The sequence below is a fragment of the Manis pentadactyla genome, chromosome 3 (genome assembly GCF_030020395.1).
Source record: "Manis pentadactyla isolate mManPen7 chromosome 3, mManPen7.hap1, whole genome shotgun sequence".
NCBI classification, from domain to species: domain Eukaryota; kingdom Metazoa; phylum Chordata; class Mammalia; order Pholidota; family Manidae; genus Manis; species Manis pentadactyla.
Window position 1 is genome coordinate 122929268 of NC_080021.1, and position 26396 is coordinate 122955663.

The 26396-nt window shown below is 36.5% G+C and overlaps 1 long non-coding RNA gene across 2 annotated transcripts; it reads right to left on the reverse strand.

Moving 5' to 3' along the window:
- Positions 1-932: 932 nt before the first annotated feature.
- On the reverse strand, positions 933-26150 carry LOC130682937 (uncharacterized). 2 transcript variants are annotated; one of them, XR_008996404.1, is made up of 4 exons: positions 25475-26150; positions 14994-15164; positions 2818-2932; positions 933-1984 (listed from the first exon to the last, which is right to left on the reverse strand). It is a non-coding gene; the product is annotated as an uncharacterized LOC130682937 (long non-coding RNA). The 2 variants fall into 2 exon arrangements; XR_008996403.1 differs by lacking the exon at positions 25475-26150 and having other exon boundaries at positions 14994-15364.
- Positions 26151-26396: the final 246 nt, after the last annotated feature.

Consider the following 26396-nt stretch of genomic DNA (forward strand, 5'->3'; position numbering starts at 1 on the left):
TCTATCCTTCTTAACCTTTTTGGATTTTAGTTTTACTCTTTGTAAAATGAAGTTACTTGATGAAATTTTTCATATGCTGGCCTAGCCACTAAATTCCAAGTAGGACTCTGGACATATCAAACTACTTTTCTCACTGAAAACGCCAGTGTTTGAGTTAATTTCTAAATTAGTGTTATTTTTGAATGGGAAAAGACTTAAGAAGTCACCTAATTTAATATCCTAACTTAATATATGAGGTCTTGCCTTAGCCCAAAGGACTGTAAATTTAATAGCAGAGGAAGTTGCGCAGCTCCCTCCTGGGCCAGAGAATGCTTCCTACCACCACTGCTGCACCTCTGTTCTCATTAGTTTATATCTAATAAGCTAGAACACTGTTATTTTCTCCTTCCACTTTCCTGTCCCTGGCTGCCAGACTAGGCTCCTTTCGTGAAATATAAAGCTTTTCCGGAACAAGATGGATCTTAAGGAAGACTTGTGAAACAGCACCAGACACTGGCGGTGGCTCTGCTGGCCACAGAGGGGCAGGAGGGGGCAGAGGAGCCCATCAGTGTTTGCAGCCCTGCTGAATGGTATGGAGCATATGCAAGCCTTGTGCTGTTGAGGAGGGCTAGCAGATTTAAGTAAACTCAAGCTGTCTCTTCCAGGTAGAGGGGGAGGATATTTATATAACAAAGAGAAGTGCTGGGTCCCTTTCTCAAGGTTTGGAGTATGAGGTAGAGACCACTCCAAATGTGTTCCTTTTTGCCTGAACTTCTGGAAAATTGGAGTGGATATTATGACATCAAGTTTGCTTAGACTCTTAGTTCTTAGAGATTTCATCTGTGTCCTTCTAGTATAGTAATGTAGGAGAATACAATTTGTGAGAGAAAGGAAAAAGAGAGAGAAAATATAATTAAAGACAAGGTTTTCTTGAGCTTGATTGGGTGCCTCATCAGGCACCTCTGTTAGTAATAATTTGTCCAGAAAGTAGCTCGGAATTCTTTTAGAGGGAAACAGACCAGATTGAAATCTTTCCTTATCAGAGCTCTTTTACTGGCCATCTAAAGATCCATATATCTTGGTGACCATCAGATATGCTATTTTTCTGAAAACATGTAACAGTTAGTTTAAGCTTTGAGTTTAACAAAGAAAACATTTCTAGCAGTTCCCAATAAGGATAGGATTATATGCAAATTATTTTTAACCACACAAATTTCTTATGGCAGAGGGAATGTAATATTTTTATGAAACAGTTAAGTAATTTCACAGGAGAAAGTTCAACTATATTGTTTAATTTAATGATATTTACTGAGCATCATCTGTGTGCCAAGTATTGTGCCAGGTTCATCTTTCTAGAACAGACAAAAATAGGTAATAAAAACAGTAGAGAGAAATTACTGAGTACTCACTATGGGCCAAGCATCTTTTGGTTCATTTATGCATTTTTCAGGTATTAACTCAATTGCTCTTCTCAATAACCTAATGACGTAGGCATTATTATAAGCCCCTATTGCATTCATAAGGATGCTTAGGTATAAACACTTTAAATAGATTTTTTTAAGAAAATTCAATAATTAAATGACAGAACCAGGACTCAGGTCAACAGTCCAATTGTAGAAAGAATAGTTAGAATATATTTAGAATATATTGGTTTGTTTGAAGGACTGCATCATTTCTTTCGCAGCACACTGGATTGTATTGGTTCATCCCACTAAAAGGCTGTGAGGAAGTGGCCGAGACCCTGCAGGCTGGGCATGCACTCCCAGTGCTAGGAGGCCAGGACTACCTCTAGCCTACTAACACCAGAGTTTATATGTTGTGACAAGCAGGACTCACCCAGTTGCTTCCTTGTTTTTCGCTGCCTGTCCCTTTTCTCATCTTGGATCACTCATTTCTCTTGACTTTCCAGAGAAACAGATTTCTCACCACATTTTCTCTCCTGTATACTATTTTGGGGGACAAGTATAAGACACAGAGGGAAGAGTAGCCTCTGGAGTCTTTGGTCCTGGAAGTAGATGCAGACATATTAAAATTTCTTAAAGGTTAAAAAGTCAATATTATTAAATGCAAAATACATCATCGATTTATACTACCCTAAGGGCAGAATGAATTATTTCTGAGAAACAATTCTAGAGCTAAGAACCCAATATATAAGGAATCTGATTTAAATCGTTGAAAATATTTCAATATAAAAATTTTTAAAGTACTTGACATTTGTGAAAATGTAAACAAAGAGCATAATTAACATGTCTTTTAATATGTCATTCAAAATAATTAAAAATCCTAGGAGGAATTATTATGAGGTACTTTGCAGTATGAGTTCTAGAGTAAAGACAGTCTTATTTTAAATTTAAGTTTCATCTTTTCCTTTATGTGAAACCGTCGACAAGCAACTCCTTGTAACTGGAGTTCACTTTCCACATTAATGAAAATAGGGCCAGTTTAGTGTTTCTCAGATTGGTGCTGTGAAGATTAAATAAATGACTGCCAGTAAATCACTCAGGGTGGTAACTGGTAGTGAATTATAGATAAATGTAGAGAAACCAAGAGAATACCCCAAGAATGATGGATGAAATCACTGTAATGAATGGTCACGGACATATTGCAGTCAAAGGTGTGAAACTCCACAAGAAATTCCTAGCATCACACTTGCCTGTTGTTTGCTGGGTATTTTCTACCCTAACTGGATCTCATCCCTATGCTTCTCATCAGACAATTCCTACATGTTGAGCCAAAAGTCCCGCCAATTTCTGACTTCCCATGGTTTGCACAGGGCATGTTATCAAAACTCCAGGGCAAGTGACAAGCTTTAATATTTAAGTCTTGTCATGGGTTTACCTGAAATGAATAGTCGATTCTTTGAAATAATATTTGTACAGCTTTTACAGCATCAAGATGCTTTCACCATTTGGTCCTCATAATAACACATTAGCTTCTCACTGTCCCAGCAGTCCTGTAAGGAACCCAGAATTGTCCACATTTTAAAGATGACTGATTAGAACCACTCATTCAAACTTGAACCCAGATCATTGGATTGCAAATGCTTTGCTTTTTAAACTTCAACTGGCCCATGGAGTAATTTTTAAAAAAATAAATATAGTTTCAAGTAGATGTTTTCTGTCAATGTGAATAAAGTACTCATAGAATGCTCTCAAAGCCCAGGCTCTCAGTGTTCATCACAGAACTCATTTGAAGCCTCAGTTGTATTCAATTTGGATTTGCCTAATAACTAAACCTGACTCATTTATTTAGTTTGGGAATTTTCTTTCTTTCATAAGTAGCCTGTTGAGGACAGTTTGGGTGTAGCGATGGTCACGTCCTGCCAAAGGGTGGCAAAATACTGAGATATCTATGCACAATCAATCATGCAAATACAACATATGCCCATATGTCCAGGGACCAGAAGAAACCACACCACACCTTGAGCATGCTGCACACTCTCACTAAATATTTATTCTTGATTGATGATTGCTTAAAATATGACCAGGTCATGGGAAACTGGGCAGGGAGCCAGGAGAATTTTAATGAGCTTGGCTTCTTGCCCATTCCAATTGTAATGCCTGCACTTCTTTCCACACTAACATTTAAGGTTGTGAAATGCAACCTGTCATCTCATTTACCATTTGGCACATTTGTTTTTGTTGTTTTGTTTTGTGGCTTATACTGAATTTGTAAATAAATTCTGTATATTGACTTTCAGCAAATGACTTCTGAACTATAATGTACAAAGCAGTCCCCTTGGGAAGCCTATTAAAAATACATATTTCCTATTAGGTCTCACCTCAGAGATCTGGATGAGACAAACAAATGTGCACTTGTAGAACAGGTAAATGGTTGGGGCCACATGGTAAAAGAGATGTTGTACAGAAATCTGTATATCCACTTTCGGAAGGGGATTGGAGGTATTAATGACATATTGTCCTAATAAAGTGCACTCTCATTTTTTATAGCAACTTTAACACAAATCTTATCATTAACCAACTAGATCTCTGATGATTACCAACACCATCAGGTGATTTTATTCATTAATTATGGTACAAAATTCTCCAAACCACTGAAGGTTTGATCCACAAAATAGTTGTTGGGTTAACATCAAAAATAAGCCTTGGTCATCATTAACATGGAATAAATATTCAGCCCTTTAACAGAAGGAAATAAGGAATTTTAATAATTAATTCTGTACACATAATGATTTATCATTTTATTTTTTATAAATATTAGATGCATCTTTTCCATGAATCATGAGTAAAATCAAGAAAAGGGGGTGTAGGGCATAGACAAAATAAGAAAGAAATTTTAAAATTTATTTTAATAAGTATACTGGAAGTTAATTTTAAGTAAAATTTAGTGAGAATTTAATGATCTGGTGACAATATTGCGACTCATTATTTAGCTATCAAATTGGAAAATAGTGAACATTAATGTGTCTCAATATTATCACCAGATCAAATTTTAATATTAATTTGGTTATAAAATTTGAATATAACAAAGTATCTCCTGTTAGGATACTATTTTCCCTGTGCCAATATTAGTGATAGTTGATTGGATTATTTTCTCTACAATTTTTTTTCCTTACATTTCTTGACAATGTAATTCAAGGATTAACATACAAGTCTGTACTTTGTTCTAGTCCTTTAACAGATATTTCCTTCCATCCATCAAAGTTGGTTGCATTTAGGTTTTTTATAACTCAGAAATATATTAAGCTTTCTGGCCTGAAAAGTTCTGAGTTGTGTGTTGTGGTCACCCGCAGGGTGGTCTTGTCCAGGAACCACCCACCACTCCTGCAGAGCTAGACCATGTGTCGGCCTCACAGTATCACTCCCTGCCTGTAGCTAGTAGGTCAGGGTATAGACCTGAAGAACACTGGGCTAATCAGGTTTTCTCTTCAGTAAATTTGGATTGGGACCAAATGATTGTACTCTCTGTCTGTGCTGCTCCTAAGTGGAAGAGGTACATAGTCCCTCTGTGAACTGAGGAGCAGAGAAAGTTCTGCAGAGAGAAAAGATCAAAGCAAATATGACTTTTAAATATGTATTTCCACGTGGACCTCTCCTCTGAACTCTAGGTTGTACATAGACAGCTGTCTACTTAACATGCTGACTGAGAGGCCCAAAAATGTTTCTAACACATGTCTAAGCCTGAAATTCCAATCTGCCTTTCCAAAGGTTTTCCACCTGCAATATCCCCCATTTCACTTACTGTAACTATATACTTTGTGCATCTCACACATGAAATGCTGTCATGTTTTACTCTTCTTTTATCTCATGACCCATGATTATCAGTGAATCCTTATTTCTTTAAAATATATTCAGTCAGATCACTTCTCACCATCATTACTGCTTAGTTCCCTTGTCCAAGCTCTCTTCATCACTCAGCTAGGTTATTGCAATGGTCGGCTAACAGGTCCCCATTTTTCACCCTCTGCATTCTATTCTCACAAAAGCAGCCAGAACGATCCTTTTAAAATGTAAAATTGTGTAATTTCACTCATCAGAGTCCTGTGACACTTCTCCAGTTCATTCATATTAAATGTCAAATTCATGTCTCCTGCCTAAAAAGCCCTCCTTAGAACTTGTAAACCGAAAGCCCTACTAATACACAGGGGTACTTTGATGGCCTAACCGTGGTCTTGTAAGACTGATTTTTCACTACTTAGTGAATCCAGGCAAATCCTTCAAGCTCATCTAAGTCTTGGTTTGCATGTCTGGAAAATAGGACTGACATCTGCTCTGCTACTTTCATAACATCCATTTGAGGATCAAATTGGGAAATCTGCACATATACAAACAATCATCATTGGAAAGTAACACAGATGTTGTACTTTGGTATTCAAATAATAGGAAGGCTATAACATCCAAATAATGCAGCTCTTAAGAGTAAAGAAAGCATGTCAGTTTAGTTTTCACCTTCATTAAACTACTAAATTCTCTTACAACTATTCAAAATGTAAGTGAATTTGAGAGGAAATCTGAAAGATGGTTGCAGTAGAGGTTGGGGTATGATCAGATTAACACATATAGAAAATAATGAATACAACCAGATTGCCATTTGTTAATGCAATATGAAAAAAATTAGTGAATCAAAATACATACTAGGGTCTCCTAGACAGCTTATTCTTTCCACAGATAGGGTGAAAGGAAGGATGACCTAATCAGAATGGAAATTTGTTTTCCTATTTGAAACAAAATATGTAATCAGCCAGTGTACAAATTTTGGTATACTTTGTAAGTTTTCCTCAGGTGTCTGAATTTGAGAGATGAATAAAGTATAATTTTGTCTCTACTTCTGAGTTTTGATTCAGCAAGAGCTATTCAATGGTATCAGATGATGATATAAACATTTAGAGCAATGTGATGGGGGAGAAAAGATGATCAATATAGTAGTCAATTTCAGTTTGCTTAATAAGACTACTAGGAAAATAGACTAGCACACATGAAATATAAAGTAGACAGAGAAGGTATTAACATAAAATTTTTTCATTGACTATTTCTTTATACCTTTCCATGAACAACTCCATGTCCCTGAATCTGAGGATCATCACTGTGTACTGAGGCAGCATGGCTGACACCCAATGTCTCCTCCTGCATGGATCAGAATTCTTTTGGGTTGTCTTTTTGAGTCAGTGTCAATAGAGATTTATCTCTTCTCGAGTAACTCAAAGAATCTTGCATTTTCTATTGATTCAATGTAAGTAATTAACCTTTCATGAAGTGCTGGTTTGATGAAAGTGTTTTATCTATAAGTTGGGGATCAGTCCCAAAAGTCATCTAGGCTCATCCCCCCTAGACTTGGTGAATTTAACAATATCCCTTCTTCACCTTCTTAGAGAAAATGGGCTGAGTTAGAGGTGCTGCAACTAGTCATTAAAAATGACCCAAATGGGCTTGAAGGGCAGGAGCCTCCCTGGCCATGAGGGGTTCATGATGACTTGGGAAGGCCTACTGCTGTGACACAAGGAAGGGGCTGACCCATCTATAGCTGGCAGCACTAGACTTAATCCCCAGAGGCCTTGGTTTCCCCATTCCAATTTGGGGTATTATCTTTTTCAGCCTTCACTTGCCATGTCAAAATGGATTAATAAAAGGAAATAATCAAGTGGATGTTCCTGATTGGCAATGAGCACTTTAAACAGGGCACAGGCAAGAGAATTCTAAAAAGCAGCCAGATGGAATGGTGGTGTGAGAGAAGAGACAGAAACCTCCTCCCAAAACCACATATAATATGAAAATATAGCAAATACATCTAATCCTGAAAGACCAACAGGAAAGAAGGCTGCAGCAGACTGCCTACACCTGGGGAAAAGAGTAGACCTCAAGGAAAAGGGTAAAGTACCAAAGTCCTTCCCTCACCTAAGCTCACTAGGAGGAGGAAGAGAAACAGAGTGGGGAAGGGGTGCTGGCCTAGAACTCCTGAACACACAGCCCAGGAGATCTTCTCTGGGAGCACAAACCTACATTACATCATGCTCTGGAGATTAGTGGGGTTGGAAAGCTAAGACAGGTTGAGTACTTGGAGAGATTGAGATTCCAGCCACTTGTGGAAATGCATATCCATAACTGGCAGCTCTGGGACAAAAGAAAGGTGGGCAGTCTGAGAGACTTCCTAACAGCTAGTGGGCTCTAGGCCCCCCACTGTGATATGCAGCCTGCTGCACCTTCTTCCCACTGGCACCAGCTTACAAAACAGCTGCCCCACCATTATGCCAGGCCATCTAGAGGGAGGTCCCACCTACAGCAGCTACAAGTGCAAAGCACAGAGACTTCTCCCAGCATGCTCAGCACATTGACCCTGGCACTGGAGGCAGGCACTGCAGCCAGGAAGCAGGAAAAAGCTCTTTCCTGCTGAAAGGCACCAGTGTCACTCACCTGTGACCCCCACCATTGCTCCAGGGGATGAACAGCAATAGAGGGTATAACTTTTGGCTACTAGAGAGTGTCACCCACAAATATGAAACGTCAAAGGAACCTGGCTCAACTCAAAATCCCATAAACACCAGAAAGAGGGCCAAGTGAAACTGAACTCATCAATCTTCTTAAAAGAGATTTCAAAATAAAAATTATAAACATGCTCATGGAGCTACAGAAAAATAATCAAGAAGGCATATCCACAACCGGCCAATCTGGGACAAAAGAAATGCGAGCAGTCTGAGAGACTTCCTAACAGTGAGAGGGCTGCTAAAGGGGCAAGGACTGCATAGGCCTTGTGCCTCAGGAGAAAGGACAGGTGGACAAAATTGTCCAGGTGCACTCTGCCCAGGTAGGAATTCAGGAATGAGATACAAATATTGAAGAATTCAGTATCTGAAATGAAAAACATAAAATGGAAGGACATAAAAACACAATAGATGAAGTAGAGGAAATAGTAAATGAAATAAAAATTAGAGAACAGGAATACAAAGAAGCTGAGGCACAGAGAGTAAGAAGGGTCTCTAGGAATGAAAGAATATTGAGAGAACTGTGTGACCAACCCAACCATAACAATATTTGCATTATAGGGGTACCAGAAGAAGAAGAGAGAGAAAAAGAGATAGAAAGTGCCTTTGAGGAGGTAATTGCTGAGAATTTCCCCAATCTGGGGAAGGAGATAGTCTCTCAGGCCATGGAGATCCACAGATCTCCCAACACCAGGGACCCAAGGAAGACAACACCAAGACATATAGTAATAAAATGGAAAAGATCAAGGACATGGACAGAGTATTAAAAGGAGCCAGAGAGAGAAAGTAGATCACATATAAAGGAAAACCCATCAGGCTATCATCAGACTTCTCAGAAGAAACTTTACACAGCAGAAGGGATTGGCATGATATATTAAATACAATGAAGCAGAAGGGCTCAAACCAAGAATACTGAACCTGCCAAGACTATCATTTAAATTTGAAGGAGGGATTAAACAATTTCCAGATAAGCAAAAGCTCAGGGAATTTACCTCCCAAAACCATCTCTACAGTGTATTTTGGAGGGACTGCTATAGATGGAAGTGTTCCTAAGGCTAAAGACCTGTCACTAGAGAAAACAAAACCACAGTAAAGAAAGTAGACCAATTAATTACTCAGCAGATGCAAAATAAAATCAATGACTCACAAAATCAGTCAAGGGCTAGACAAAGAGTACAGATGATACCTAATATACAAAGAATGGAGGAGGAAGGAAAAGGAGGCTAAAAAAAAGGACCTTTAGATTCTGTTTCTAATAGCATACTAAGAGAGTTGAGTTAGACTGTTAGAAAAGAAGTTACCGTTGAACATTTTGTAACCACGAATTTAAAGCCTGGAATGGCAATAAGTACATACTTATCAATAATCACCCTAAATGTAAATGGTCTGAATGCACCAATGAAAAGACATAGAGTCCCTGAATGGATAAAAAAACAAGATCTGTCTTTATGCTGCCTACAGGAGACTCACGTTAAACCCAAAGACATAAACAGACTAAAAGTGAAGGGGAAGAAAAAGATATTTCATGCATAATAGGGAGAAAAAAGACAGAGTTGCAGTACTTGAATCAGACAAAATAGAGTTCAAAACAAAGAAAGTAACAAGAGACAAAGAATGATGTTACATAATGATAAAGGGGTCAGTCCAACAAGAGGATATAACCATTACAAATACCTTTCCACCCAACACAGGATCACCTACATATGTGAAACAAATACTGAAAGAATTAAAGGTTGAAATAGAATGCAATACATTCATTTCAGGAGACTTCAACACATCACTCACTTCAAAGGACACATCAACAAGACAGAAAATAAGTAAGGAGACAGAGGCACTGAACAACACATTAGAACCGATGGACCTAACAGCTACAGGACACTCCACCCAAAAGCAGCAAGACACACTGTCTTCTCAAGGGCACATGGAACATTTTCAAGAATAGATCATATACTAGGCAACAAAAAGAGCCTCAGTACATTCAAAAAGACTGAATTTGTACCAACCAGATTCTAAGACCACAAAGTTATAAAACTAGAAATAAATTATGTGAAGAAAAGAAAAAAGCCCACAAATACATGGAGGCTTAACAAAACATTCCTAAATAATCAATGGATCAATGATCTAATAAAAACAGAGATTGAGCAATATATGCAAACAAATGACAACAATAACTCAACACCGCAAAAATCTGTGGGATGCAGCGAAGGCTGTGCTAAGAGGGAAGTATATTGCCATACAGGTTTACTTCAGGAAAGAAGAACAATTCCATATGAACAGTCTAAACTCACAGTTAATGAAATTAGGAAAAGAAGAACAAATGAGACCCAAAGTCAGGAGAAGGAGGGACATAATAAAGGTCAGAGCAGAAATAAATAAAATTGAGAAGAATAAAACAATACAAAGAATCAGTGAAAGCAGGAGCTGGTTCTTTGAGAAAATTAATAAAATAGATACACTCCTATCCAGACTTATCAAGAAGAGAGTTTACACACATAAACAGAATCAGAAATGAGAATGGAAAAATCATGATGGACACCATAGAAATACAAAGAATTATTAGAGAATAGTATGAAAAATTATATGCTAACAAACTGGATAACCTAGAAGAAATGGACAACTTTCTAGAAAAGTACAATCTTCCAAGGCTGACCCAGGAAGAAACAGAAAATATGAACAGAACAATTACCAGCAACAAAATTGAACTGGTAATTAAACAACTACCTAAGAACAAAATTCCTGTACCAGATGGTTTCACAGCTAAATTTTAACAAACATTTAGTGAAGATCTAATACTCATCCTCCTTAAAGTTTTCCAAAAAGTCCAAAAGGAGGGAGTACTTTCAAACTCATTCTATAAGGCCAGCATCACTCTAATATCAAAACCAAACAAAAAAATCACAAAAAAAGAAATTACAGAACAATATCCCTGATGAACATAGATGTAAAAATCCTCCACAAAATATTAGTAATTCAAATTCAAAAATGCATCAATAAGGTCAACCATAATGATCAAGTAGGCATTATTCCACGTATAGAAGGATGGTACAATATTTGAAACTCCATCAACATTACATACCATATATACAAAAGAAGGACAAAAATCACATGATCATCTCCATAGATACTGAAAAAACATTCAAAAAAATTCAACACCCATTCCTGATAAAAACTCTCAACACAATGAGTTTAGAGGGCAAGTACCTCAACTTAATAAAGGCCATATATGACAAACCCACAGCCAACATCATACTTCACAATGAGAAGCTGAAAGCTTTTCCTTTAAGATAGGGAACAAGACAAGGATGCCCATTCTCCCTGCTTTTATTCAACTTACTACTGGAGGTCCAAGCCATGGTGATCAGACAACACAAAGAAATAAAAGGCATCCAGATTGGTAAGGAAACAGTTAAACTGTCACTGTTTGCAGATGACATGATATTGTACATAAAAAAAATCCCTAAAGAATCCCCCCAAACAACTAGAACTAATAACTGAATTCAGTAAAGTTGCAGGATACAAAATGAATACGCAGAAATATGTTGCATTCCTATTTACTAATGATGAACTAACAGAAAGAGAAATCAGGAAAACAGTTCCATTCACAATTGCATCAAAAAGAATAAAATACTTAGGAATAACCTAACCAAGGACACGAAAGACCTATATTCTGAAAACAAGACACTGAGAGAAATTAAATAAGATACCAATAAATGGAAATACATCCTGTGCTCATGGATACAAATAATTAATATTGTCAAAATGGCCATCCTGTCTAAAGGTATCTATAGATTCAATGCAATCCCTATCAAAATACCAACAGCATTCTTCAACAAACTAGAACAAATAGTTCTGAAATTCATATGGAACCACAAAAGACTCCAAATAGCCAAACAATCCTGAGAAGGAAGAATAAAGCTGGGGGGATTATGCTTCCCAACCTCAAGCTCTACTACAAAGCCTTAGTAGTCAAGACAATTTGGCACTAGCACAAGAACAGACCCATAGATCAATGGAAAAGAATAGAGAGCTCACCCCCTCATGTTCTGAGAGAAATCTTCTGCATACATGGATGTTTATTGCCCTTGTCTAGCTCAGATTAACACATAGTCTACAGGCACACACCTGATCATCTACATTTGCTCTCTTACAACACTAAACTCTCTTTTCTACCTTTATCTCGTATCTACCTACCACCTCAGCATTTTATTAAAAATAATAATAATAGAGAAATGTGGTATCCACATATAAATCAAGTTTAAAAATCAAATGAATATTCATATTTGAACTGTTTATAGTTCATAATGCATGAACAAAACCGAAAGCTTCTGTGATGACTGCCCTTGCACTGTTCACCATGTAACTTATTCACTATGTAAGAATTTGTACTCCATGTAAGAATTTGTTCATTATGCATCAGAAGATTGGAGACGGACGAAAATTAGGCTTGGGGTGGATTAATGATTGTGCATTGAGTATTGACCCCCCTATACAGAAATTTATTGTTGTTAACAACTATTTGATCAATAAATATGAGAGATGCCCTCACACACACAAATATATATATATATATATATATATATATATAAACACACTTCCAATTGTAAAATAAACAAGTAACCGGGATGTAATGTATAGCATAAGGAATATAGTCAAAATATTGTAGCAACTTGGTATGGTGATAGCTGGTACCTAGAATTATCATGTATATAAATGTTGAATCACTGTGTTGTACACCTGAAACTAATGTAATGTAATACTGTGTGTCAACTACCCTTCAATAAAAAAAAAAAAAGAATAGAGAGCTCAGATATAAACCCAAGCATATATGGTCAATTAATAGATGATAAAGGAGCCCTGGATATACAATGGGGAAATAACACCCTCTTCAACAACTAGTGTTGGCAAAACTGGACAGCTACATGTAAGAGAATGAATCAGGATTATTGTCTAACTTCATACACAAAAGTAAACTCAAAATGCATCGAAGACCTGAATGTAAGTCATGAAACCATAAAACTATTGGAAGAAAACATAGGCAAAATTCTTTCAAATATAAATATGAGCAACTTTTTCCTGAACGCATCTCCTCAGGCAAGGGAGCAAAAGTAAAAATGAACAAGTGAGACTACATCAGACTAAAAAGATTCTGTACAGCAAAGGACACCATCAATAGAACAAAAAGGCATCCTACAGTATGGGAGAATATATTTGTAAATGAGTTATCTGACAAGGGGTTTACATCCAAAATATATAAATAATTCACACACATCAACACCCAATAAACAAATACCCTGATTAAAATACCAATGGAGGGTCTGACCAGACACCTCTCCAAAGAAGAAACTTATATGGCCAAGAGGCACATAAGAAGATGCTCCACATTGTTAATTATCAGGGAGATGCAAATTAAAACCAGAATGAAATAACACCTCACACCAGTTAGGATGGCCAACATCGAAAAGTCTAGGAACAACAAATGGTGGCAAGGAACTGGAGAAAAGGGAATCCTCCTACACTGTTGGTGGGAATGTAAATTAGTTCAACCATTGTGGAAAGCAATATGGAGGCTCCTCAAAACACTATAAATAGAAATACCATTTGACCTGGAAATTCCACTCCTAGGAATTTACCCAAAGAAAGCAAGATCTCAGATTCAAAAAGACATATGCACCCCTATATTTACTGCAGCACTATTTACAATAGCCAAGATATGGAAGCAACCTAAGTGTCCATCAGTATAGGAATGGATAAAGAAGATGTGGTACATATACACAATGCAATACTATTCAGACATGAGAAGAAAACAAATCCTTCCATTTTCAACAACATGGATGGAGCTATAGGGTATTATGTTCAGTGAAATATGCTAGGCAGAGAAAGACAAGTACCATATGATTTCCCTCATTTGCAGAATATAACAATGAAACAAAACTGAAGGAAATAAACAACAACAGACTCACAGACTCGAAGAAGGGACTAGCCATTACCAAAGGGGATGTGTGGGGGAGGGTGGTTGGGGAGGGAGAGAGAAGGGGATTGAGCAGTATTATGATTGGTACACATGGTGCGTTTGGGTTCACAGGAAGACAGTGTAGCACACAGAAGACAGGTAGTGATTTTGTGGTATCTTACTACACTGATGGACAGTGACTTCAATGGGGTATGGGAAGGACTTGATAATATGGGTGAACGTAGTAACTACAATGTTTTTCATTTGAAACCTTTGTAAGAGTGTATATCAATGACACCTTAATAAAAAAACAATAAACAAAAAAAGCAGTGAGATGGTAATGACCAGGAACACATTGAAGAAGATATCTGCCCTGTAGGTAGACAGAAAGAAGCTGAAAGTTTCAAGCCATATCTCATATTTGCATCTAGTGAACTGGGCTTCAAGAGGAAGAGAATAGACAAAGTAGACCCAGTGAGAAAGCTGGAGTTATAATTCAGACTGGAGATAATAAGGCTCTGAACAAGGACAAGCAAGTGAGGATTCCAGATGAGGGGAGATAAATGGAAAATATTCAGCTAGACTTCATGATGAAGAAATAAATTGTTGTGTTAAATAATAGAGTTTAGAAACTTTCTTGCTCTAGGGCTGAAACACCAAAACCTAATTAAGGTCCTCCCTCTGGAATTTTAGAACTAATTTAGAAAATGTTTTCCCAAATCTAATGCTTCCTCTTCCTCACCCCTACACACATAGTTTCCCATCTACAATGCTTTTAATGTAGGAAAACTCTAATGGAGACTTACTATCAACCCTTCAGAGACGTCAAGCCAGGTTGAGGTCGACCAGCCCTTTGATTAGAACCTGTCCTATTTTCTTGAAGACTTTCCAGATCTATACTTGGGTTGTATACTTCCCATGGACTTCCCTTATCTTGCATAAATTGATGATCTTGATTAATTAACTGGACTGCATCAGATCCTAACGTCAATACTGTAAAATATACTTCAGTCCTAGTTTTTTTAATCATAACCACTTTGGACATTTAAGATGTTGAAATTGCCTTACATTACCCATATCCATTTTCCTACTGAAGTTTTCATTGTTGTTCTTTGTCATCATGTTTACCTTGGGTAGTTGCTCTAGGTTCTTCCTAAGTTTAGCACTTATTTTCTTGAGATAAACCATATGGCTAGGAGACTCTGATGGACACAAATGCCCAGTTGGGCACTAATCCATTTAGGAGTTAGAAGATACTTATGGAAGAGGTTCTCAATGTTGGTTTTGCATCAGAATAATCTGCAGAATAAAAAAGGAAAATTTAAAAAAATGAGGGGAAAAATAAGAACTCAAAACAATATATAAATGAATGGATTAATTTCTAGATGGATCATCTTGTTCCCAGAGGTCTAGATGAAAATTAAGTATCTCTAGTTTTATCAAAAGCTTGTCAAATATTTTGCTGAGCTACAAGATTTAAAGAAGTTTTTTAACAAGTTATCTAGTGCTACTTCTAACTAGTCCCATAGTTAGAGATATAAGTAGTGTACGGAACTTTTTCTCAGACTAATGTGTTTTATATTGCCAGCAAATCCCTTGTGTTAAGTACTTAATTCAAACAGCAACTAAGAATATGTATCTCACATAAAATTGAACCCATAAGTTCCTTTCACTTGGTAGTTCAGTAAGCATTGGAACCATATGCCCCCACCTATTGCTCAGCCAGACCAGATGACTATATTTAATAAAGCCTTAAAAACACCAAATCTGGTTATAATCAGACTAGCAGCAACTACTTATGTAATCAACCAAATGTGCATAGCTAACACTGTCAGGAATTGTCCAATAAATATAACATGGACTCAAGTGTTTAACTGCCAGTCTTGCCCGTAATTGTCTTTTTTTCAGTGTTTAGGAAGTTGAGCTGCTAACGAATGTCTGTTAAGCATTACTCCAACCTGTTTGAAAACATGTTATACCACTTATGATGATGGGTCTGTGTTCACACCAGATGACAAGAATCTGTTTGCAACCTGTTATGTTAGTTTTGAGCCTCTTGAGAGATTATGGTAATAAAAGTGATTGCAGGCTTATCTCCTGATCATGCAATTCTTTCTTTATTCTTGAGTTTGAGTATGCTGGTAACCAGCACACCCCAAATAAACATTATCTTTTCTTCTTTTGTATGCAAGTTATTATTTAAACCTATTTTCCTCTGATCCATTAAAAAAAGCACACAACTGATCTAACAAACCCCTCTCTCATGCCAACTTTTACCATAATTATTTTTACCAAGTAGGTGCACCATATTGTGCTGCGGATGAGTGCCCTGAGATGACTAAGTGAGTAAAATTGTCTTTTGTCCTATATCTTGGCAGGGTTGTCTTAACTCAAAAAAATGTTCTTCATTCTGTGATTTTTCCCTGAGGCATGGCCCAGTGGGACTAGGCCATCCTCCAGTAAATGCTGCCATACTGGGAGATCCTGTTCTGGATGACTAATCTTCTCAGGGTATTCTGTGGACTGCTGTTCATCTACTTAATACTGTGCAAAATACTTAGAGGACACCAAGAAAAGATGCTGACTTGAGCACAGGTATTTACCTTGCCATATACTCTCCTTTCCATTATACAACTAAAATTTATGGAAATACATATGCATATGTGTATGAATAAATACATCATATGCTTGCATATAGAGATATACATATATAGATATTTCCAGTCTGGTTTGATAAGATGGACTTCCTTAGCAATGAAAATTCAAAAATGGTGTTAACTAAATGGAACAAAGTGAAATCGTTTTGATGAGCTCTAGAGTAGTGATATTGAGGAAATATGAAGGTTGATTTATAAATCCCTACATTTTCTAAAATCCCTAAAATTACAAATTTTCTATAACTCTGTACCAAGAAAGTGGTACAGAGTTACAGAAAATAATTAGAAGAAATCCTGAAAGAATACCAAACGAAGACTGTAATTGAAAGTATTGACCAAAGGAATACAGAGGGAGTACCCAACTTATCATTAAATTGGCTGAGATTAAATCTTATTCAGAAATAGATGGCTTAGGATGCTAAAGGACATGCAAAAGAATACCAGTAAACAAAAATGTCTCCAGTGAGATGGTTGCCCTAGATGTGGTTTTTAACTGAAGTCACAGGTCAAACTGTTACCTCAAATATTGGAGAGACAGAAAGGTAGATACAGAGAATCATATCTAATGAGAGCAGACATCTCCACAGGAATCAGTGCCTGGCTAGGAAATTCTGAATTGTACTTAGAAAATTGCTGGGGACTGAATTTGGACAAGTCTGAAAGTTTGAAACTCTAAGGTGAGGGGGTTTCCTTGTCATACGGGGGCCGCCCCACTTTTACCTCCAGGATTGCCACCAGGTTCTCACAGTGAAGATCAGAGAAAAATCCCTTCCTGCTTGCTGCCTAGGGAGGGAAAAAATGATCAATCTGAAATACTCCCAGAGAATTCTGGTCTTAACAAGGCCTGACTTCAAAAGAAAAAAAATTTACAAGTCTAAATAGCTGAGATTTTATCCAAGCCTCACCAACCTGAGGGAAAGGGGATACCCACCCACAGCCTGCTCCAGCCATGTATATGAGGGAAGAAAAATACCCATTTCCTTCCCTAGTAGCCTTCCACATGGGGGAAGGGAAATAGCCAACTCCAGCCCCTACAGCCTTTCAGCCTCCACTAAGCAGGTGGTGGGGAACTGGCAAGCACCTGAGAAGCTCACAGCCCAAGGATACAGACTCACTGAAAGACTGAAACTAATCATAGGAGTGTATCCTGCTTCTCTCCCCTCTTCTTACCACCACATCTGTAGGGCTACTGTGTAATAACAGGAGAATACACTAACTAGAAGAATGGCACATATAATTTTATTCAAGAATGAGTCTCTAGGGAACCCCAAAGACAACAGGGGAGATAAAAATAAGGACATCAGAGGAAATTTTAGCCTGTCACCTACAGCATAGCCACAGCAAACACAGCCAAACTCCTTGTCAGATAATCATAAAATGTAGCATTAAAGGCCTGTTTACCTCAGATCCTTTTACCAAGGTCATCATACATAGCTTTCAAAACACTTCAAAGCATGGTAAAAGACAAAAACTCAGTTTGAAGAGATAGAACACACATCAGATCCTGACACAGATATGGCAGAGATACTGGAATTATCAGACAAGAAATTTAAAGCAACTATGATGAACGTGTTAAGGGCTGTAATGGAAAAAAATGGACAACATGAAAGAACAGATGGGTAACATAAGCAGACAGATGGAAATTCTAAGAACAAATCAAAAGGAAATACAAGAAATCAAAAACACTGTAACAGAATCAAAGAATGCCTTTGATGGGCTCATTAGTAGACTGGACAGACCTGAAAAAAAAACCGTGAACTGGAGGATATGTCAATAGGAACTTCAAAACAAAGAGACAAAAGACTCTAGAAATCCCCAGAATATCCAAGAAATGTGGGAGAACTATAAAACATTTAACATGTGCATAATTGTATACCACAAGGAGAAGGGAGAAAGGCACAGAAGTATCTGAAGCAATAAAGACTGAAAATTTCCCAAAACTAATGATAGACACTAAAGCACAAATCTGGGAAGCTCAGAAAACATCAAATAGGATAAATGCTAAAATAAAAAAAACTATAACTGGGCATACCAGATTTGAACTGCAGAAAAAAAGACAAAATTTCAAAAGAGACTAGAGTAAAAAACAACACAGGCACACTTTACTTATAGAGGAGTATAGATAAGAATTACTTGGAGTTCTCTTCCATATGCAAGCAAGGAGACAGTGGACTGAAATATTTAAAGTGTTGAAAGAAAAAACCCAACAACCTAAAATTCTATATCCAGTGAAATTATCCTTCAAAAGAAAAGCATAAATAAAAATGTCTTCAGGAAAAAAAAATGAGAAAATTTGTCACCAATAGATCAACTTTGCAAGAAATGGTCAAATAAATTCTTCAAAAAAGAAAAGAAAATGATATAGGTCAGTAACTCAGACCTACATAAAGAAAGGGAAAGCATTAGAAAAGGAAAAATGATGGTCAAATAAAATATTTTATTTTTCTTACTCATAATTGATCTATCTACCACCTTTCTGGTTTAGTATATATGAGGAGAATTCTATTATTATTGGAGAAATCAAGAAGAATGCACTGTCCTCTTCTGTAGAACAAAACAAACCATAATAGAGCACCCTCAGATGAAGAATAAAGTCTTTGGAACCTAGAAACAAAACCAAACCTGAGCCTGCAAAATATTTTTGCCACCCCACAAGAAAGAGATAAATAGCACGCTTGAGAGGCAGAAAAAAGCATATTTTTTGCCCACAATAAAACTTAACTATACTATACATATAGTCTATGAAGCAGTAGATAAAATATGAGCTAAAACATGGAAAGAATATGATGAGAAAGCAGAAAAAGAATGGAAATACAAAAGAACTGTTTGGAGGAAAGATTTTAAGTTACCTAAAGCTAAGTTAATAAAATCAAACATTTTATTTGAAGCAGTAAATGGAAATTAACAAAAGAACTGACTCAGAGACAGGGAGGGCAAATGACAGACTCTACCAGAAGATAGAGGAAACTGAGAAAAAGGGAAAAAGGCCCGTTTAAATACAACAGACAAGGGGACAATGGATAAAGAGTGTATTGACGATGGCAATTCTTAAGAAGTGACAAGAGCAACAGAAACAGAAGCAATTATATGCTTAAATAAGTACTAACATCAACAAAGAGATAAATAAAATTAAATGATACATGAAAGGGAAACTCAGATACTAAATTCTTAAACACAGTATAGACTAAATTTAAACATGGATAGGAAAAAATGTGCAGTTTTTGTGTGTAAATATACTCTATGTAAAAAATGCCCCAATATATTAGGGCAAAGAACCCAGGTTTTCAAAACAAAAAAAAGTCTAAAGGTAGAGATTAGGATAAAAAAATTTTGTTTAGTCATTTTTTAGAGGAATGGTTGCTAAATGATATTTCAACTTTAATTCTAAAATTAGATAAAGACCCATAATATTTTCAAACCCTTAAAATTAATTCCTGATAGAATTTAAAGACACATGTTGCACGAGAATAGATTTTCTCAGCAGACTGAGTGGCTGCTATAAAACAATACTAGGGGATTTACTAACTGTAGAGAGGATGTTCTATCTTAAGGGATTATATCCAATTTCTAAAAATATCAATGGATAAGGAAAACACATCTGTAACCAGATTATGCCTGGGGCCTCTCTAATCAAAGAACTTGAGACAATAATAAAAGCAATAAATCTAAAAAGCAAATGACAGAAAGAAAAGAAAAATGTATATATTTTTAAAACTAAATATATGTGTGTGTGTGACAGAACATCATAAACACATATACTTTTATTTCCATTATTAAAACTAGAAGACACATATTCATATAGGAAGTATAATGAGAGCTCACTCCTCTCACAGCTGAATATCCAGCACGGTGCCTTGAACTGACACAAGGGAGCTATCAAGGTCTTGAGAGGTTTTAAGAGCCTGTTTGACTTGACTATAAGAATAGGAATCGCCTACTGTGTCCCCATTGAAAGAACTCTCCTTTCATTTGGTCCTCATAGCTCGTTCTAATTTCTAGCTTGTTCAGGAAATCTTCCCTTGATCTATTACTTCTCTGATCACCTACATTCTAAAATTTTTACTGACCAACATCCTTCCACCTAATGTAGTCTTTAGCTTCCACCGCTTATTCATTTTCAAAACCTGGTTTTCATCTCTGCTTAGATTTTGAGCTCACTGAGGAAAACCTCACTTTTTTTCTTGATCATCAACAATTTTGAGCACTGATCTTGAAATGATCCTAAAATAAGCAATCAGTTGATTGATGGGTGTGACATGTGTGACAAATTTCCACTTGATGTACAGAGAAAAATTAGCAAAAGAGAACCCTTTTCTGCATTCTCTGCTCCAGTAACATTTTGAAAGGCAGTGACTGAGCCTTCATTAAGTCTGGGACACAATCAAATTGTGACCTTCCACCATAATCGTGTTTCTGTGTCCCATAATATAACAACTGAGCCTTCATTAAGTCTGGGACACAATCAAATTGTGACCTTCCAACATAATCGTGTTTCTGTGTCCCATAATATATAAAGTCGTGGGAAAATTCAAATAGCCTTGGTTTGATGCACAAGAGTCAAAATTTGAGATTCTCTTTTTTACCTATCTCTAGTAAGCCTAAAATATATGTTTAGTACACAAGTAGCCTTGGAAACTGGATTAAAGATCCTATGTTAGTAAAATAAAATTAACCTATTTGTACCTTATCAGATGTTTCATAAGCTATTCAATAGCTGTTTTTAATTTGATGTAACTGTTAGGCATGGAATGTATCATGGAAATCCTATATACTGGCAAGCTTCTCCCACAACCTACCAAGCACAACTGGATACATAGAGAAAGACTGGAAAGTTGACAAATATAAAATCCCCATACTTTAAATGCATAGCTGACAAGAGAGCCAAGTAGTGATGGCAATAACTCTATGAAATATTTTTTCTGGCTCTGTGTTAGATGCTGCAGTCCACTATTAAAGCAAAAGTCTCTGTCTGGAAACTAGTTCAAGAAAAAGAAAACTGTTCTAACTAGAATATTTAGTATTAGGACAAATGGTTTGTCTTTTGCTGTCAATTTATGTCTACAAGTCATCTAAAAGAAAGAAAGCAGTTCAAAACGTGCTCTTCTAGAAGGTAGCTGGTGTGTTCAGTGACATTTCAAACTCTCCTGAGGCCAGTGAGATGTACCAGTATCTGACAGTTCACTTGATGACTTTGAAGGGAAGTGATCTGGGGTAATGGTGGGTGATACAATTTAAGAGATTTCTTTGAAAGTAGAATTAATTCTCCACATGTATTTTGGATCTAGTGCTAATTTTCCTAAGCTACAAACATGGAGCATTACAGATGGTAATATGAATATATATATAATCTTATACCCAAATTCATGGCATGTCCTGTTAACTCTGGGATGTTCAAACTTTTGGGGACCTTTCAATCTGTGTTTCCATGCAAACTGAACCCATTGTCTTCTTGTTATTGGCTGATATGGGCCATTAAAAATCTTCCTTTAATTTTTCATTCAGCCTTCTGCCTATGTTCCAAATTACAATAAACTTGGAGATAGGAAAGTACTTCAAAGGAAAACTACTTCAAATGATATAGTCTGTCATTATGAAAGAATGGATAGCTTATAGATCATCTGTACCAATCTTAAATCATTACAACCAAAACTTTACTGGACTGTATTAGAAAGTAATAATTTCTAAACTGTATTTATACTTGCAGGATTCTTAATTACATGGTATACTAAAGGACTTCTTTTTAATGAAATGAATATGTACCCTTACATATGAACCATAATGCTAAAACTAAATTAATAGTTTTATAATATAAACTAAATAAAGTAATAAAATAAACTACAGTTAATTTTGATAATATATTGGTTCCTCACTCTTCCCACCACTCACACTGCTTTTCATAATATCTAGGCAGTTTCCAAAAGAGAGGAGAGAGTTTTGGTTGTAATGAGTTGAGACCAGGACAGATCATCTATAAGCCATCTATTTTTTTACAACTGCAAACTATGTCTGCCACTAATAATATAATCTACTTAGTACTTCCTTTGCAATACTTTCCTGTCTCCAAGTTTATTTTAAAGTAGAACAGACAGAAGGCTGAGAGTGAAAATTGAAGGAAGGTTGTTAATGGTCAATATCAGCTGATAACAAGACAATGGGCTCAGTTTGGGATGATGGAAGTAGAGGTTGAATGATCCCAAAGTTGGGATATCCTGACATTAATGGGAGATGCCATAAATTTGGGTATATATTTCTGAGAAGGGGAGACAGGGGAGGATCAAGCCTGGGGAATCAGCCAAGCTGGCTATAGGTGAGAAATCAGAAGAGTGAGGCTAATTTTATTGATGTGGTTACATAGCACTGTTTGCTCCAAAAAAAATTGATATCTCCATGATTTATCTTTAAGCAAGCATTTATCTGGTTTATTCTTGTACCTCAGAAGCCTAAACCAGGAAAAGACCTGCAACTTGTGAACCCACAGATGGTGTGCAGTGATGTTTAGTGACTGTGGGCATGGAGATTTTCCTGGGTATAATGCATCTAAAGTTTAACTATAAAGCAAGGGAGTTCTTGGGAGCAATGAACAATCTGGACATTCAAGCTAAGAAACCTAAATCCTCATCTAGTTGCAGCGCTGAATGTTAAGCTCTCCTGAATGTGTTTATATGCTGACCACTGGAGTAAATGTTTACAAAACTGAGGTGGTCCTTAGCTGGAATGGAAAACAACAGTGGACCCAGCTGTGTAAAGGGAGAAGGAGGATTTGAAAATAGTCTTGCCTCTGCTATCATCCTCAATAAATCATACAGGTCATAGGAGTTTTTTATTTTTAAGTATATTTTAGCTGAAGGACCTCATTTGCCAAGGAAGATGTGACATAACTGAGGACAACCAGAATGATAAGAGATCAGCAATTGGGTGGAGTTCCTGAAATAAACGTTGGGAATAAAAAATAGTAGGAATTATTATTAATGTGACCCTGCTTAAAATACTGAGCTGTTGGGGAAAAGTTAAGCAGGACTCACATAAACAAATATGGGCCAGAAACCTCAAACAAAGAACAAGACATACATGACTTGAACAGGGGAAGTAGATGGTTTGACCAGAGGAGAAACTACTGAAGGTAACATTTGCAGTACTGATCAACTGAGGAATGGGAAAAGAATTCCAATGGGAGAAACAGTAGGTCAAAGGAAAAGACAAAGACATAAGAGGAGAGCACTTCTTGATATATGGGGAAATTCAGTATAAGTTAGAGTTTGGAAACCTGGAGGTGATGTTCATGGATGGAAAATGTAAAGGGTGGGATCATGGATGGCAAAGAAATAGGATAGATTATCAGGAACTTTGCATATTGTGCTAAATCGCATAGAATTAATTTCATAAAGAAGAGCCATATATATGACTGGCTTAGTAGATAAATGATGGGATTAGATTTGCATTGGTAACAAGGGGGGTCTAAACATGGAGCCCAATGGATGAGAGATTATAAAAATTCAGATGAGAAATGATGAAGATTTGAGCTAAGTATGCATAGGTAGGATCAATCATAATGACCCATTAGTGAGTAAATATAGAATAAATGATGAAGATTCAAATGATGGGAATTTTTCTGGAAATGTAGAGGAAGAAATACAATTGCTTGGACAAGGTGATCCATTGGGTACAATTGAAGAAGGTATCTTTCCTCCATTTTTACGGCTTGAATAAATGTTGATACAAAAAGACCAAGTCCTGGAGTACAAAGAAGAAAAGATGTTGAATTTAGTTTTGTTCTAATATGAGTTTGGCTGTAAAAAGGTGGATCTTATTTGGAAACATATATGAGATGAAATAACATACAGTTATTAAGTTATAAAGTAGCTTATCCTAGGATATCCTAAAACACTTAAAAAGACATTTGTAAATTTTTCTATTTTCTTATTCATCATGTAATTGGAAACTGCACTATATGTTTTTTATATCAGTGCATATCTACATTTTAATATTTTGAGTGTTGAAAAAAGAATGAGGGCAAAGGGAGTTTTATTAATAGGGTTTTGTATCAGGTCAGGAGTGAGAGAGGAAACATAAGCTATATTTCATATTTCTCCAAAATCTTTGATATTACCAGGGATAATGATAATGGTGAAATCTCCAAGGGGGATATGATGTTCTGAAGATCAAATACATTACTCTAAATTAGCATTATTCCCATGTGGGGACTCCTGCAAGACTTAAAAGGGTCTGGTACAGAGGAATGTTGTCGGCACTTGTGGCTGCCTTCAGGAACCTGCTGGATGAGAAACCTTCTGCTCCTACCGACAGCTCTGCCATGCTTAAATCCCTACCACCTTCTCAAGAAAGCCTTCCCAAACACAAAGCAAAGCTGAACCTCCTTGTCCTCCCTTACAGGACTTGGGGCATCCTCTTGTCAGTAATTATCTTCCTGGGATGCACCTGTCTGATTGCATGGCTGATCTCTGTTCTCTGGCTCCCAGAGTCCTCCTTTGTTGGGGCCACTGTTGTATTTCTTTCAGCATTTCGAGTTGCTAGCAGAGTACGTAGCAAATATCTTAAGTTCTTAAAATTACGTTCAATCAGTGAATGAGAGAGAACCCTGTACCAGTTGAATAGTTAGAACCCTCCTTAATTTTGAGGAAAACATATTGCCAGGGGGTCAGACTGGCTCTAGCTTTGCCAGAAGAACCCACACCACCACGTGGAACCTCAGTTTTCTCACCTATCAAAAGTAAAGTGATATATTTTTCTCAAAGGCTTACTTTGATGATTAATTGAATACACATATTTAGAACACTTGCCAGATAGTAATAATCCAGTAAAATGTAATTCTCATCCATTTTCCTATTCTTCTCTGAGATTCTCAACTTCAATTCTATACAAATACTCATGGTCCTAAAAATATGTATGTTTCTAGATGCAGTAATAGTGTGGCACTTGGAAATTTGTTTTTACCTTTTAATATTTTCTCCTTTGTCCTTGTTGACACATGCCTAATCTCTAGTCAAAAAATATAATAATAAAAATCAATCATAATGATCTCCAAAATGATTTTCCTGGATGGCTCATGAGAGAATGATTCTATCTTTATAAGTAAACAGATAAATTATGGAAAATAAAAATGACAGGAGAAACTGCTTAAATACAATATTCATAGCTTGACCATAGAGTGCCCTAAAATGTTCCAAGGCCTTACATAAGAAAAGTCAGAATTAGTATGCAGTTACATGAACCTTTGTTAAATGCCTACTACTGTGTTACTACTTGAAAAACTGTATTTATTTGCCATCATTTCTTAAGCAATAGTCTAATATTACATATCAAAGGAGTGACAAGAATATGCAGCCTCAAACAAGCTATTCCCTTACTGTCAAGTGGCCATGGGGCTAATTGTTTGGTGCTTATATCAGCCTTCTTCTGCAAGAGTGTGAATCCTTGGGCGTGTTAGTGAGCTTCAGTTTGCACACATATTAAATGGGTAAACAATAGTCTACAGAATTTTTGTTACAAATAAATGAGATAATACATGCAGAGTATCTGATACATAGATAATGCTATTAATAATTAACAAATATTAATGATTTACCATTAATATTAATATAAAATCCTAAACACCAATAGAAATGACACTGAAGCTACTATATGAAATATGTTTTAATTAAATAGTATACATATGTATACATACATTTATATAAACTATAATTTTCAGATCCCTTTACTACTGATGATATTCTCAGCTCTATGAGAGCCTCTACTAGAGGAAGCTAGGAAAGCAGGATGACAGGAGAACAGACATCACCTTCTGTTTACAGTTCATCTTAGTATCACTTCAGATGACAGTTACAATGTCATCCTTCCAGCCCCAGAGATACCAGCC